The following is a 14,010-nucleotide window of genomic DNA, read 5'->3' on the forward strand; positions in this document are numbered from 1 at the left end:
AGTGTAGGTGAAACGGCCCCTTTGAGGGACTGTGACTAAGGACAAAACTCTAATATTATGTATGCGTCCTTGGGCCGAGAGGGAGAAAGCAAAAGGGGCGAGTTAATTTTCCTAAATTGCTATGCAGAGATTGAAATGCAAAACTATAAAATGTCCCTTTAAGAGTTGTCTTGAAATCTTACCAAGTTTAACAAGATTTTTGGTGCACGGCAACTTTTTTCCTGGCTTTGTATGCTGTCATATCTCCATTCTGCGTATATAGAAAGTGCATCTGTTAAAAATTATTGGTTACAAAATAAAAAAACTGCTTTCACCATCTTTATCATTTTAATTTCAGAGAAGTCAATAAGCTTACTTTTCCAATAAGCTTATCTAACCTGCGAGGTAAGTAGGAGCAAAGTGAAATTAACCCCATTTTATAGACGAGAAAATTGAGTTACAAAAAATAAGTATTCACAGTTGCAAGAAGTCTGTAAGTGATAGAGGGAAACATCATAGATATATTATCCCCCACTTTATCCACTAAATTGGAAATCCCTCAAATGTTTACTTCCAGGTATCTTCATGTTCCCCCCCACCCCCACCCCATGTATGGTAGGCAGTGCCTAATGTCTGAAAGAAATAAATTTGGGAGATATTCCTGGAGACCCCAAATCATAGAAGACATCTGAAAGACTTGAAATTTGAGCTTGAAATTTTTTGCCATAGGAAATTGCAGCTCAGCACTAAGTTATTGTGAAACAGTTCAACTCCCATACTAACAACATAATGTTTATTAATGCCTAGTTAGAGGTGAGAAAATGTTTGAGACAGGTTTAAGAATAATGGGTCATTTCCTTTGAATTGCTTCTTTATTCACCTCATCTTTAGGTGGCAGCACTACTATATAAATATCTTTGAAACTTCAGTCTTCTGCAACTTGATATCCTAAAGAGTGTTTTGTCCTAAGTGCTTCCAACTATATTGTGGAGATTAGAAGCCAGTGAAAATAGGAAATCATAGCTGAGAATTGGAATACTTAGGAGGTTCTAGAAGAGGAAAAATAGAAAGCCAGAGAAATTATTAAAATACATGGAGGTACTGAGGGAAAAGATTAGAAAGTTTCACATCAATAAGCTCCCCACCACCACCTTTTTTAGTTATATGAGGAGCAAGCATCTTTACTGTAAACTTGATCTCTTGTGGAAGCATAGCACAAGCTAACCTTCCAAAGCAAGCTATAGTTTCCCAATACTGCATATTTATCAAGCATTTACAACTTCTTTAAAAATAATATTTTTATTGATTTCAGAGAGGAAGGAAGAGGGAGATTGAAACATCAATGATGAGAATCATTGATCAGCTGCCTCCTGCACGCCCCCTACTGGGGATCAAGACTGCAAACCGGGTATGTGCCCTTGACCGGAATCGAACCCCGGGCCCTTCAGTCCCCAGGCCAACACTCTATTCACGGAGTGAAACCGACCAGGGCAAGCATTTATAACTTTAAAGTTACTAGTTGTATAGTTGCTGGTATTCTAACTACAATTTTAAAATTTAGGTGCAGTTTTCCTCATTAAATGTCATCAAGCTTGTGAAGATCCCAAATAGGACCTAATTGTTGAATCTTTTTAAAAAATTGTTTTTCCTTTATTGATTTTTAGAGAGAGAGGAAGGGAGAGGGTAGAGAGATAGAAACACCCATGAAAGATTGGCTGCCTCCTAAATACCCTTTACTGGGGATCCAGTCTGAAACCCAGGCGTATGTCCTAACCAGGAATCAAACCAGTGACCTCTTGGTTCCTGGGTCAACATTATCCCACTGATCCACACTGTCCAGGCTAATTCTTCTTGGTTTCTTTCCTCACTTCCTAAATTGTTCAAATACAAAATAAATGATTACTCAAATTCAGAAAAATGAGAGAACAAGCTAAATCAAATGCAAACTAATAGCAATTTACATATATTCAATATCTTAATTTCTCACACTTTTGAGGGTAATAAATTGTGATATATGGGGGTTATTTGGTGCAAATGTTTTCTAAGTAAAACTTTGTCATAACTGATTTAGTTCTCCCTGTAATAAACAAAATTGAATTTACATGCATTGTAAAATAGACTGCATTAGATTTATAGCATAAACATAACCATCAAGGAATATAGAGGTATGACCATCAGGAGTGGGGAAACAAATTATTTCTAGACAGAGGATAAGTCTTAATAAAGTCTTTCTTGATGGCAGCTTTCATCTTAAGTCAAATTTGGGGAAGGTGTCTCAAGCAAATTGGTGGAACTCAAACTGAGCAGTATTATGTTAAGATTTTTAAGCTTTCTGGTGCCAGCAGATCATGCAGCCTGGGGGCCTTGGCTCCTAATTTCTGCCAACTCCATTTTGGCAGTAAAGTGTTCTGTTGAACAAAGTTTGCACGTGTTTAGGGTGTGAAGTGGCTCCTCAGGCATTTATCTGGTTTCATTGCAGTCTTGGGACTTAAGGAACTGAGGGTCAAAAGCATGAGACTTGTGTAGTTCATATGTGCCCTGACACAGACTATGCTAGTGATCTTGAATTTTCACTTAAACAAAGGCAGTTTTTTCTTTGTTGGTGTAACAGTTATTGAAGTGGACCCTTTGGTTTACTCCTTAAATGCTAACATGCTATTGAACCAGTTCTCAGAAGCAGGTAAGCAGAACCTTCTCTGCTGAGGATATAGAGCTGTGGAAATTCACTCCTCACCCTCCTATCCACAGTACCACCTAAATGTGTTCTCACTAAGTAATATGGGACTTGAGAGCAAAGGGGACAGTAATTATTAAAACTTGATCTCATGGTCAGATTATAACTGAGCTACTGATCTTTTTTTTGCTATGAGTTGTCTGGCTTTACCACTTTTAACCACCTCCTCCCATCCTGAAGTCAAGGTTAAGAAACAACACCTGTCCCAGTGCTAACTTGTCTTATTTCAGGAAGAGAAACATATATAGTCTCAATTCCATTATTTTTTTCAAGTAATTCTAATTGAAAATCCTTGCATGATCTGGGATAACACAGTTTAAAAGCTATTAAGGTGCAGTTAGAGCATTTTTTTATTTTTGTGTTTTGGGTTGTTTCTATTTCCTGTTTTAAGAGTAATGGAAAGAAAAAAGTAGAAGTAATAGATGTTGAAATGATTATCTTACTTTTAATCATAATAAATGGAATGTCAATTTATAGAATACAAGTATGGTAATTTGAAAATGATAGTTATTTTTTATACTTTTTCCAAGAGTATGGCCTAAATTCTTAATATAACCTTTCCCTTTTCTTCTCTTTAAAGGTAATTCCCAAGTCACAACTAATATATGGATGAGGTTAGAGATGGAGAGGAAAGCTGGGCCTTTCCAAGAGTCATCTATCTAGACTGGAAAGTACTATTGAACATTGTTGCGCATTTTATGGTGACTCCCAAACTCCTTTGCTTGCTTACTTTAGAATATCAGTGTGTGGCCATTGTACTACCTGGAGTAAGACTAAATACATTACATGTATGTGTGTGTGTGTGTGTATATATATATATATATATATATATATATATATATACATACACACACACTAGAGGCCCAGTGCACGAATTTGTGCATGGGTAGGGTCCCTCAACCTGGCCAGCAATCAGGGCTGATGGGGGTGGGGGCCAGCTGGCTGCAGGCAGGGGCCACAGGAGGTTGGCTGGCTGGCTGGGGGGGAAGGGAGGGAAACACAGGAGGTTGGCCTGCCACAGGAGGTTGGCTGTGGGAGCACACTGACCACCAGGGGGCAGCTCCTGCATTGAGCATCTGCCCCCTGGTGGTCAGTGTGCGTCATAGCAACTGGTCATTCGGTCATTCAATTGCTTAGGCTTTTATATATATGTTGGTGTGTACATACAACCAGATACCACTGTTCTCTGAAGCTAATTTAGGCGATTTTTACAACTGAATGTATTAGCACTTTGGAATTAGATGATCATTTGTGTTTCTTTTTATGGTGAATAAAATGTGTGTGCATGAGGGGGAATACAAAGTAAATTTTTTAATGTTTTGTGCTATAGTATTTTTTTCTATTAAGTATACTTTTCCTTCTTGTTACTTAAATACTAAAAATCCTATATAGTAAAAGGCTAATATGCAAATAGACCAAACAGCAAAACAACTGGACAACCGGTCACTATGACATGCACTGACCACCAGGGGGCGCACACGGAACATGGTGGACACCGGCTGTGGCAGGATGGTGGGGCAGGTGAACGGGGGCGCCAGGCCAGGGCGGGGCACTGGTTGCTATCATCAGGGCGAACCTCTGGTAGTTACCCAAAATTGTTTTTTAAAAAAATCTTTATTGTTCAGATTATTACAGTTGTTCTTCTTTTTTCCCCCCATAGCTCCCCTCCACCAGGTTCCCACCCCACCCTCTGCCCTTACCCCCACCTCCCCCCAACTGTCCTCATCCATAGGTGTACGATTTTTGTCCAGTCTCTTCCCACACCCCACAACCTTTTCCCCCAAGAATTGTCAGTACACTCTCTTTCTATGCCCCTGATTCTATTATATTCACCAGTTTATTCTGTTCATCAGATTTTTCATTCACTTGATTTTTAGATTCACTTGTTGATAGATATGTATTTGTTGTTCATAATTTTTATTTTTACCTTTTTCTTCCTCTTCTTAAAGAATACCTTTCAGCATTTCATATAATACTGGTTTGGCAGTGATGAACTCCTTTAGCTTTTTCTTATCTGTGAAGCTCTTTATCTGCCCTTCAATTCTGAATGATAGTTTTGCTGGGTAGAGTAATCTTGGTTGTAGGTCCTTGCTATTCATCACTTTGAATATTTGTTGCCACTCCCTTCTGGCCTGCATAGTTTCTGTTGAGAAATCAGCTGACAATCGTATGGGTACTCCCTTGTAGGTAACTAACTGTTTTTCTCTTGCTGCTTTTAAGATTCTCTCTTTGTCTTTTGCTCTTGGCATTTTAATTATGATGTGTCTTGGTGTGGTCCTCTTTGGATTCCTTTTGTTTGGGGTTCTCTGTGCTTCCTGGACTTGTAAGTCTATTTCTTTCACCAGGTGGGGGAAGTTTTCTGTCATTATTTCTTCAAATAGGTTTTCAGTATCTTGCTCTCTCTCTTCTTCTGGCACCCCCATAATTCGGATGTTGGTATGCTTGAAGTTGTCCCAGAGGCTCCTTACACTATCTTCATATTTTTGGATTCTTTTTTCTTTTTGCTTTTCCGGTTGGGTGTTTTTTGCTTCTTTGTATTTCAAATCTTTGACTTGATTCTTGCATTCCTCTAGTCTGCTATTGGATCTCTGTATATTATTCTTTATTTCAGTCAGTGTACGCTTAATTTCTGGTTCGTCCTTTTTCATATACTCGAGGGACTCACTAAATTTATTGGCGGTTTCTAGAAAATTCTTGAAAAACCTTATAACGGTGGTTTTGAACTCTATATCCAGTCGTTTGCTTTCCTCCATTTCTGTAATTTGTGACCTGTTTCTTTGTCTCCGCATTTTGGCTGCTTCCCTGTGTTGATAGAGTGGCTTTGTGTGCTAGGTGTCCTATATGGCCCAGTGGCTCAGCCTCCCCAGTTACCTGAGGTGGACACTCTTGGTGCACCCCTTTGTGGGCTGTGCGCACAGTCTTGTTGTAGTTAAGCCTTGATTGTTGTTGGTATCCCTGGGAGGAATTGACCTCCAGGCCAATTGGCTGTGAGGATCAGTTGTGTCTACAGTGGGAGAACTTCTGTGCTGGAGACACCCTTATGGGGCAGGACTTGCTTCAGAGGGGCTTTGGTGCTCACTGAGTCTTCCCCTGAGTATGTACCTTATGTATCTGAGGAGTTGTAATCAGGATGGTCCCACTCTGACCACTGGGTACACTGGCTCTTGGATCTCCAAGGAGGTGCAAATTTAGCTCTGCCTGAGTCCACCTAGCAGGAGCTATGGAGAATCTGCAGATTCCTCTTCTTTGTTTGGGGTTTGGAGGTGCCCAGATGAGGCCCAGCTGTGAAGCAATGCAAGCTGCTGTGGAACCTTGGAAGTTCTGGGGCTCTCTGACCCAGCTGCAGTTTCTAAGGTAATTTTAGATTGCAAAGGGCCAGGCCATTCATATGCAAAACCTCTGCACACAGCTGGGGTGAGGTTGTAAATTGGTGGGGCAGGGTCTCAGGGAATCAACAGGGCAGAGCAAACAGCAATGGCTGACCTTCAGCCCTGCCTAAAGAGACTCCTGGGTCTCAGTGTCCCGTGGTAATCGCTGCAAGCACTTCTGAGAAAAAGCCGCCCTCGTGTTCCGGCCCAATGCCAGACAGTCCAGTTTCCCCCTTATGAGTGTGGGTCCCCAGAGTCTCGTCCAGAACTGGAGTTCAGAGCAGTTGGGAGCTTGTGTCTCCCTCTCGATTGAAAAAGACAACTGTGTTCTCAGTTGCCAGCCCTTTCCACGCACACTTCCGTACCTCTGCACTTTACTTACGCACCTCCTCTGAGTCTCAGTGTGCTTTTCTCTTTCCTTCTAGTTGTAGAATTTCCACTCAGCCAGCCTTCCTGTGGTTCTGGATGATGTCTGTTTTGTCTTTTAGTTGTAGTTTTAAAGTGGTTGTGCGAGGCAGCAATTTCAGGTGTTTACCTATGCCGCCATCTTGGTTTCTCTCCCAAAAATTCTTTGCTTCCATGCACCACAGTCCTGCCCAGTGCTTGCACCTGCTGCTGGTGCTGGCCCCGCTCACACCTGCTGCCAGCACTGAAGCTGCCACTCACACCCACTGCCAGTGCCTGGCACCGGCCCTGATCGCTTGGTGCTGTCAGTGGGTGGGAGTGGTGGCTGCCAGCCCCGATCACTCCTGAGGGCTTCTCCACCTCTCCCTGCTCCTGAGGGGCAATTGGGGCAGCAGCCGCTGCTCACACCCACTGACGATGCTGGCCCCGCTCACATCTATTGCTGGTGCCGGCCCCAATTGCTCCACACTGGCAGCGGTGGCGGCGGGAGCGGAGCTGCTGGCAGACAGGAGACCGGAGGCCGCAGCGGGAGGGGCCAGGCAGGGGTGCGGAGGATGAGCTGAGATCCACCCCTGTGCCCACCGCAGCCTTACAGCCCATAGTTTCTTTCAAGGTGCACGAATTCATGCACTGGGCCTCTAGTTAATTATTAAATACAAATGCAGTGTAAATGTAATGATTAGTTTTTACTTTCTAGATAGTGAATCAATATTTACTTGATAAGTATGTGTATAAAGATGAAATGTTTTCTAATTACTATTATGAAGTCCCATTAATATACATATTACATAAACATACATTTAAATAACTTCTTTTTGCCTTGAATTTCCTTTTTAAAATAGGTGTTGCCTGCTATATCAGGACTAGTTCTTGGGATCCACCACTGTTTATGTCAGCCTTATTTTCTTCAGTCATTTATTGAATAGTTCTATCAACTGCCTACTTGCCAGACATTGTTCTAAGTGCTCGATAAAAACAAATTCCTGCTTTCATAGTTTGCCAGTCTAGTAAGACAGATAAACAAATATATAATATATTGCTGGATAGTGGATAAGTTCTAAAAAGAAAAACAAAGAAAGGAGAAAGAGTTTTCTGTGAGACTGTGTGTGTGCATGCCTCCCACTTGACATTTTAAATAGTATGATCAAGAAAACCTTTCTGAAGAGGGAGTAACATTTGAGCAGAGACCTTAAATAGTCATCCATGGGAATATCTGGGGAGATATTTCAGGCATTGTGAACAATTTATGACACATAAAATCCTCAAGTATAATCCAGGTAACATCCCATGTGATAATTACCTATACTGGTACATTCTTTTTTTTAAACAGAAAAAACATTTCATTAGGTTTTCTGGGTACTCATTAGGTTTTCTGAAAAAATTTTTTTTCACTTAATATCATTGTTGCTCTATATTTCCCATGATTACTTCATTATTTAATACAATAAAAGTTATTACTACAGAGATTCACAATAATATATCTGCAATTCCAAAATATAAAAAAATTGTTTTATTTTCTATTTTTATACAATAAGGTTTTAAAAAAATCTTTATTGTTGAGATTATTACAGATGTCCTTCTTCCCCTCTCCCCCCAATTGCCCTCCTCCACCTGGTTCCCGCCCCACCCCAGGCCTTTGCCACCCTATACTGGTAGTCTGTGTGCATATGTAATTCATATATGCATGTAAGATCTTCATTTAATCTCTTCCCGCCCTCCACCCCCTTCCCTCTAAGAATCATCAGTCTGTTCCATTTCCATACCTCTGATTCTATTTTATTCACCCATTTATTCTGTTCATTAGATTTCTTATTTATTTTGATTTTTAGATTCAATTGTTGATAGGTATGTATTTGTTGTCATTTTGTTGTTCATATTTTTAATCTTTTTCTTCTTCTTCTTCTTCTTCCTCTTCTTAAAGAATACCCTTCGACATTTCATATAATACTGGTTTGGTGGTGATGAACTCCTTTAGCTTTTTCTTGTCTCTGAGGCTCTTTATCTGACCTTCAATTCTAAATGATAGCTTTGCTGGGTAGAATAATCTTGGTTGTAGATCCTTGCTATTCATCACTTTGAATATTTCTTGCCACTCCCTTCTGGCCTGCATAGTTTCTGTTGAGAAATCAGCTGACAGTCGTATGGGCATTCCCTTGTAGGTAATTAACTGTTTTTCTCTTGCTACTTTTAGGATTGTCTGTAGCCCTTGACATTTTAATTATGATGTGTCTTGGTGTGGTCCTCTTTGGGTTCCTCTTGTTTGGGACTCTATGTGCTTCCTAGACTTGTAAGTTTATTTATTTCACCAGGTAAGGGAAGTTTTCTGTCATTATTTCTTCAAACAGGTCCTCAATATCTTGCTCTCTCTCCACCTCTTGCACCCCCACAACATGAATGGTGGTTTTCTTGTAGTTGTTCCAGAGGCTCCTTACACCATCCTCACATTTTTGGATTCTTTTTTTCTTTTTGCTCTTCTGATTGAGTGTTTTTTGCTTCCTCATATTTCAAATCGTTGATTTGATTCTCAGAATTCTCCACTCCACTGTTGAATCCCTGTATATTATTCTTTATTTCAGTCAATGTATGCTTAATTTCTAACTGGTCATTTTCCATTTTTTTTTTTGAGGTTTCTGGAAGATTATTGAATAACCTTATAACGGTGGTTTTGAATTCTATATCTGTAGTCTGCTCTCTTCCATTTCTTTCATTTGTGACATGCCTTCCTGTGTCTGCATTTTGGCTGCTTCCCTGTGTTTGTTTCTATGTATTGGGTAGAGCTGCTAGGTTTCCTTGAGTTGGTAGAGTGGCCTTGTGTAATAGGTGTTCTCTAGGGCCCGGTGGCTCAGCCTCCCCAGTCATCTGAGCTGAGAGCTCACCCCTTTGTGGGCTGTGAGCCCAGTCTTGTTGTGGTTGAGACTTGATTGCTGTTGGTATCACTGGGAAGAATTGATCTCCAGGCCAATTGGCTGTGAGGACCAGCTGTGACTACAGTGGGAGAACTGTTGTGTAGGAGACACCCCTATGGATCAGGACTTGTTTCAGTGGGGCTTTGGTGCGCACTGTGTCTGCTCCTTGAGTGTGTCGCTTATGGATGTGTAGAGTTGTTAACTGGTATGGTCTGACACTGACCACTGGGTACACTGGCTCTTGGGTCTCCAGAGAGGTGCAAAGTCAGCCACTGCCTGGGGCCACCCAGCAGGAGCTACAGAGCGTTGTTCAGATTCCTCCTCTTTGTATCGGGTTTAGAAGTGCCCAGATGAGGCTCAGCTATGAAGCAAGGCAGGCTGGTGCCTGGTGCCTGGTCTTGGTCCTTTTATTGATAGGTTTGGAGCTCCCTAACCCAGCTGCAGCTTATTTGAGAGATTTTACCCTGAGCAGGGAAAGGCCATTTATATGCAAAAGCTGCTGCACACAGCTTGGGTGGGGTTGTAAATTGGATGAGGTAGGGTCTTAGGGAATTACCAGGGCGGAGCAAACAGAAATGGCTGCCAGTCAGCCCTGTGACCTGGGAGATCCCAGCATAGGAACAATGATCCCTGCAAGCACCTCTGTCTGGGAGAAAAGCTGCCCCAAGTTCCTGCCCAGATGCCAGACAATCCAGTTCCTCCTCGTATGTGTCTATGTTCCCCAGAGTCTTGCCCTGAAGCTGGAGCTCGGAGGAAGCAGGACCGTGTAAGTTCAATTCTTGGTGCTGGCCTTTTAAGAGGAATAGCTGGGTTTCCAGTAGCCTCTGTGTCACTGAGCCCCAATCCGCACTGGTTTTTATAGCTTGTAGTTCTCACTGCCTGTAGGGACTTCTTTTCCCAGCTCTGGGACACTGGGCTGGGGGTCTGGTATGGGGCTGGGATCCCTTGCTCCTCCGGGCAGCCTCCACAGAGACCATCTCCCTCCGGATTAAAAACGCGGCACACGTGGGTGCTGGACCAGCCCATTCCGTGCCTCGGCACCTCCTACCAGTCTCAGTGTGCTTTCTTCTTTACTTCTCTAGTTAAAGGACTTCCATTCAGCCAGCGTTCCAGTAGTCCTGGTTGATGGTTGTTTTGTATTTTAGTTGTAATTTTCAGCTGCTAGGTTGTGAGTACAGGCATTTACTATCCTGCCATCTTCTGAGAAAAACCCCAAAATTTTTTTCTTAATTGGTTTGGTAGCAAAAACTGGAATTACTATTGATGCATTTAATTGTGGAAATATGTGTTTGATTAAGGGCTGCTGCCCAGGACAATACATGTTTTGTTTTGTTTTGAAAAAATATTTTTATTGATTTTAGAGAGGAAAGGAGAGGGAGAGATAGAAACATCAATGATCAGAGGGAATCATTGATTGGCTGGCTCATGCATGCCCCCTACTGGGGATCGAGCCTGCAATCCTGGGCATGTGCCCTAACCAGGAATTTAATTGTGACCGCCTCGTTCATAGGTCAATGCTGAACCACTGAACCACACTAGCTGGGCTATACATGTTAAGTGAAATATAGATAGCATAATATACAGTATTAAACTCCTAAATTATTTTTAAAATATTTGATTTAGAAACTCATCTGGCCCCAAGAATTTGGGATAAAAGAATGTACACTTGTATCAAATTTCTTCTTGATTCTCTGATTAAATATCTCCATTGATATTAGTCTTTAGATATCTTTTATTAAAAAATGGAATGTTTATATAGTGCTCTTATTATAAACCTGGCACTGTGTAAACACTGTATACCAGGCATCCTCAAACTACAGCCCGTGGGCATGTGGCCCACCGAGGACATTTATCCGGCCCGCCGGGTGCCACTGCCTGTCCTGCTTAGCAGCCGACTTGTCCCGGGCCCGCAGTGCGCATAGGAATTTGTTCATAGTTTCTTTTTTTAAAAACTATAGTCTGGCCCTCCAACGGTCTGAGGGACAGTGAACTGGCCCCCTGTTTAAAAAGTTTGAGGACCCCTGAGTGTATACTGTATATTAGCTCATGAAGTCCTCACAGCAACCTTATAAGTAAGTTCTGTTATCCTCATTTTACAGATGAGAAACCTGAGGCACAGAGAGATTAAGAAAACCTGTCAAAATCACACAGCTACCAAGTGTCAGAGCTAGGAATTGAACCTAGACAATTTTCTTTCATAGCTTGCACTCTGCCATTGAATTAATTTTCCCTGTCCCCTTCACTCCTTCCCATACCTCTACTTTGGAGAAGTTTAGAATATTAACCCTGTCTAAGAATGTGGTTTCTATCTCTACTCTGAAATATCAGACATAAAAACTTTACATTTCTTGCCAGCTAGTGTGGCTCAGTGGTTGAGTGTCCCAGTGGTTTGATTCCCAATCAGGGCACATGGGAGCGTACAGGAGGCAGCCAATCAATGTTCCTCTCTCATCATTGAAGTTTCTCTCTCCATTTCCCTCTCCCTACCTCTCTGAAATCAATAAAAATATATTTTTTTTAAAAAAAGAAATAAACCCTTTACATTTCTTTACAAATATCTTTCAATAATTTTTAAATTTTTTTTTTATTTGGTCCTGCTATAATTTGAGTCATTTTTTTTTCCAGAATAAAATATTGCTTTATTATAACACTAGAGGCCTGGTGCATGGAATTTGTGCACTAGCGGGGGGCATGGCCTGCGGGGATCAGCCCACTGTGGGAGCCCCACTCATCCCAGTCAGCTGAGCAGCTGTGGATCCGCCCTCTGAGTGGCTGCTCCCTGGTCTGGCATTTTCCGTGGAGGTGGAGCACTCGCCTCTCCAGGGGACCCAGTCGGGGCCAGGCCCAGGGACAATAGCACTGAGAGGCGGTAGAGTAGGCCTCAGTCCCGGGCGACCACAAACCTGCCTCCCAGCCTCTAGGGTCAGCTCTGTGAGCCCAGTGGTGGCACTGCGTGGCCTGCGGGCATCTGGAGGGGGTGGCAGGGAGCAAGGAGGAGGAGCCTGGGGTGAGGAGATGATGATTGCAGCCCGGGTTTCTGCCTGTTGGCCTGGGGTTCACAGCGGGAGCAACTGTTCATACCAGTCAGTCGAGTGGTGCTCCCACTGTGATAACGCACTGACCACCAGGGGGCAGCTCCTGTATTGAGTGTCTGCCCCCTGGTGGTCAGTGTGCATCATAGCAACTGGTTGACTAGTCGTTCTGCCGTTCGGGCGTTAGGCTTTTATTATATAGGATAGGAAAGACTACAAGCATGAAGGGAGGGAAGGGCCAATCAGTTCCTTACATAACAGGTGAAAGAGATAAACATCTTGGTATTAAGTCCACAGCACGATCATTGGAATCTTTTCCTTGCAATGTTTATTTTGGTTATAACAATCACTTCAATTATTAAAAAACAAACAAACACACAAACACACACAAAACCCCACCCTGGCAATTTTACACAATGAAAGCACACACACCAAGCCAAACCACAAAAGCTCTGTCTATAGTCCTGGGGCTGTCTATCCCTTGCAGGAGGGGCTGCGTGGGCTGCAGGGAGGCCAGGCCACTCAGTCCTCAGGCTGCCCACGGGCCCACCACCTCCACTCCACATGTCTGAAGAGGGAAAGCCCACCATTTCACTGAGAAGTGTGCAGTGGCAGCCACATCTCAGAAGTTCAGGTTATTTTAAATCCAATGATGGGAGTGGAGGGGTCACTTAAGATTCCTTAGTGGTCAGACACACTTGGTGATGCTAGGAACCTACATAGCAGTGGTTGTTAGGAAACAAAAAACCATTTTCCTGAATTTAATAGATGGTTGGGAGCTTTTTAAAAAAGAACATTTCATGAAAAAAGATGCCAAATAGCCACAGCAATCCTGAGAAAGAAGAACAAAGTTGGAGGGATCACAATACCAGATATCAAGCTATATTACAAAGCTACTGTTCTCAAAACTGCCTGGTACTGGCACAAGAACAGACATATAGACCAACGGAACAGAACAGAGAACCCAGAAATCAACTCAAGCCATTATGCTCAATATTTGACAAAGGAGGCAAGAGCATACAATGGAGTCAAGACAGTCTCTTCAATAAATGGTGTTGGGAAAATTGGACAGATACATGCAAAAAAATGAAACTAGACCACCAACTTACACCATACACAAAAATAAACTCAAAATGGATAAAGGACTTAAATGTAAGACAGGAAACCATAAAAATCTTAGAAGAATCAAAAGTCAGCAAAATATCAGACATGTGTCATAGCAATATCTTTACCGATACAGCTCCTAGGACAATGGAAACTAAGGAGAAAATATACAAATGGGACTACATCAAAATAAAAAGCTTTTGCACAGCAAAAGAAACCATCAACAAAACAAGAGAGCCCACTGCATGGGAGAACATATTTGCCAATGTTATCCTATCTAATAAAAAGTAACATGCAAATTGACCATACCTCTGCTACACCCATGAGCCACGCCCACCAGTCAATCAGGAGCGAGTATGCAAATTAACCCAACCAAGATGGCTGCGGCTATGGAGGGAGCAGGAGGCTTGGGTTTCCCTGGCAATGGAGGAAGCCAAGCTTTCCGCCTGCCCTGGGCCCAGGCCTCTGCTCAAGGCTACAAA

The sequence above is a fragment of the Plecotus auritus genome (genome assembly GCF_963455305.1).
Source record: "Plecotus auritus genome assembly, chromosome: 6".
Taxonomy (NCBI): Eukaryota; Metazoa; Chordata; class Mammalia; order Chiroptera; family Vespertilionidae; genus Plecotus; species Plecotus auritus.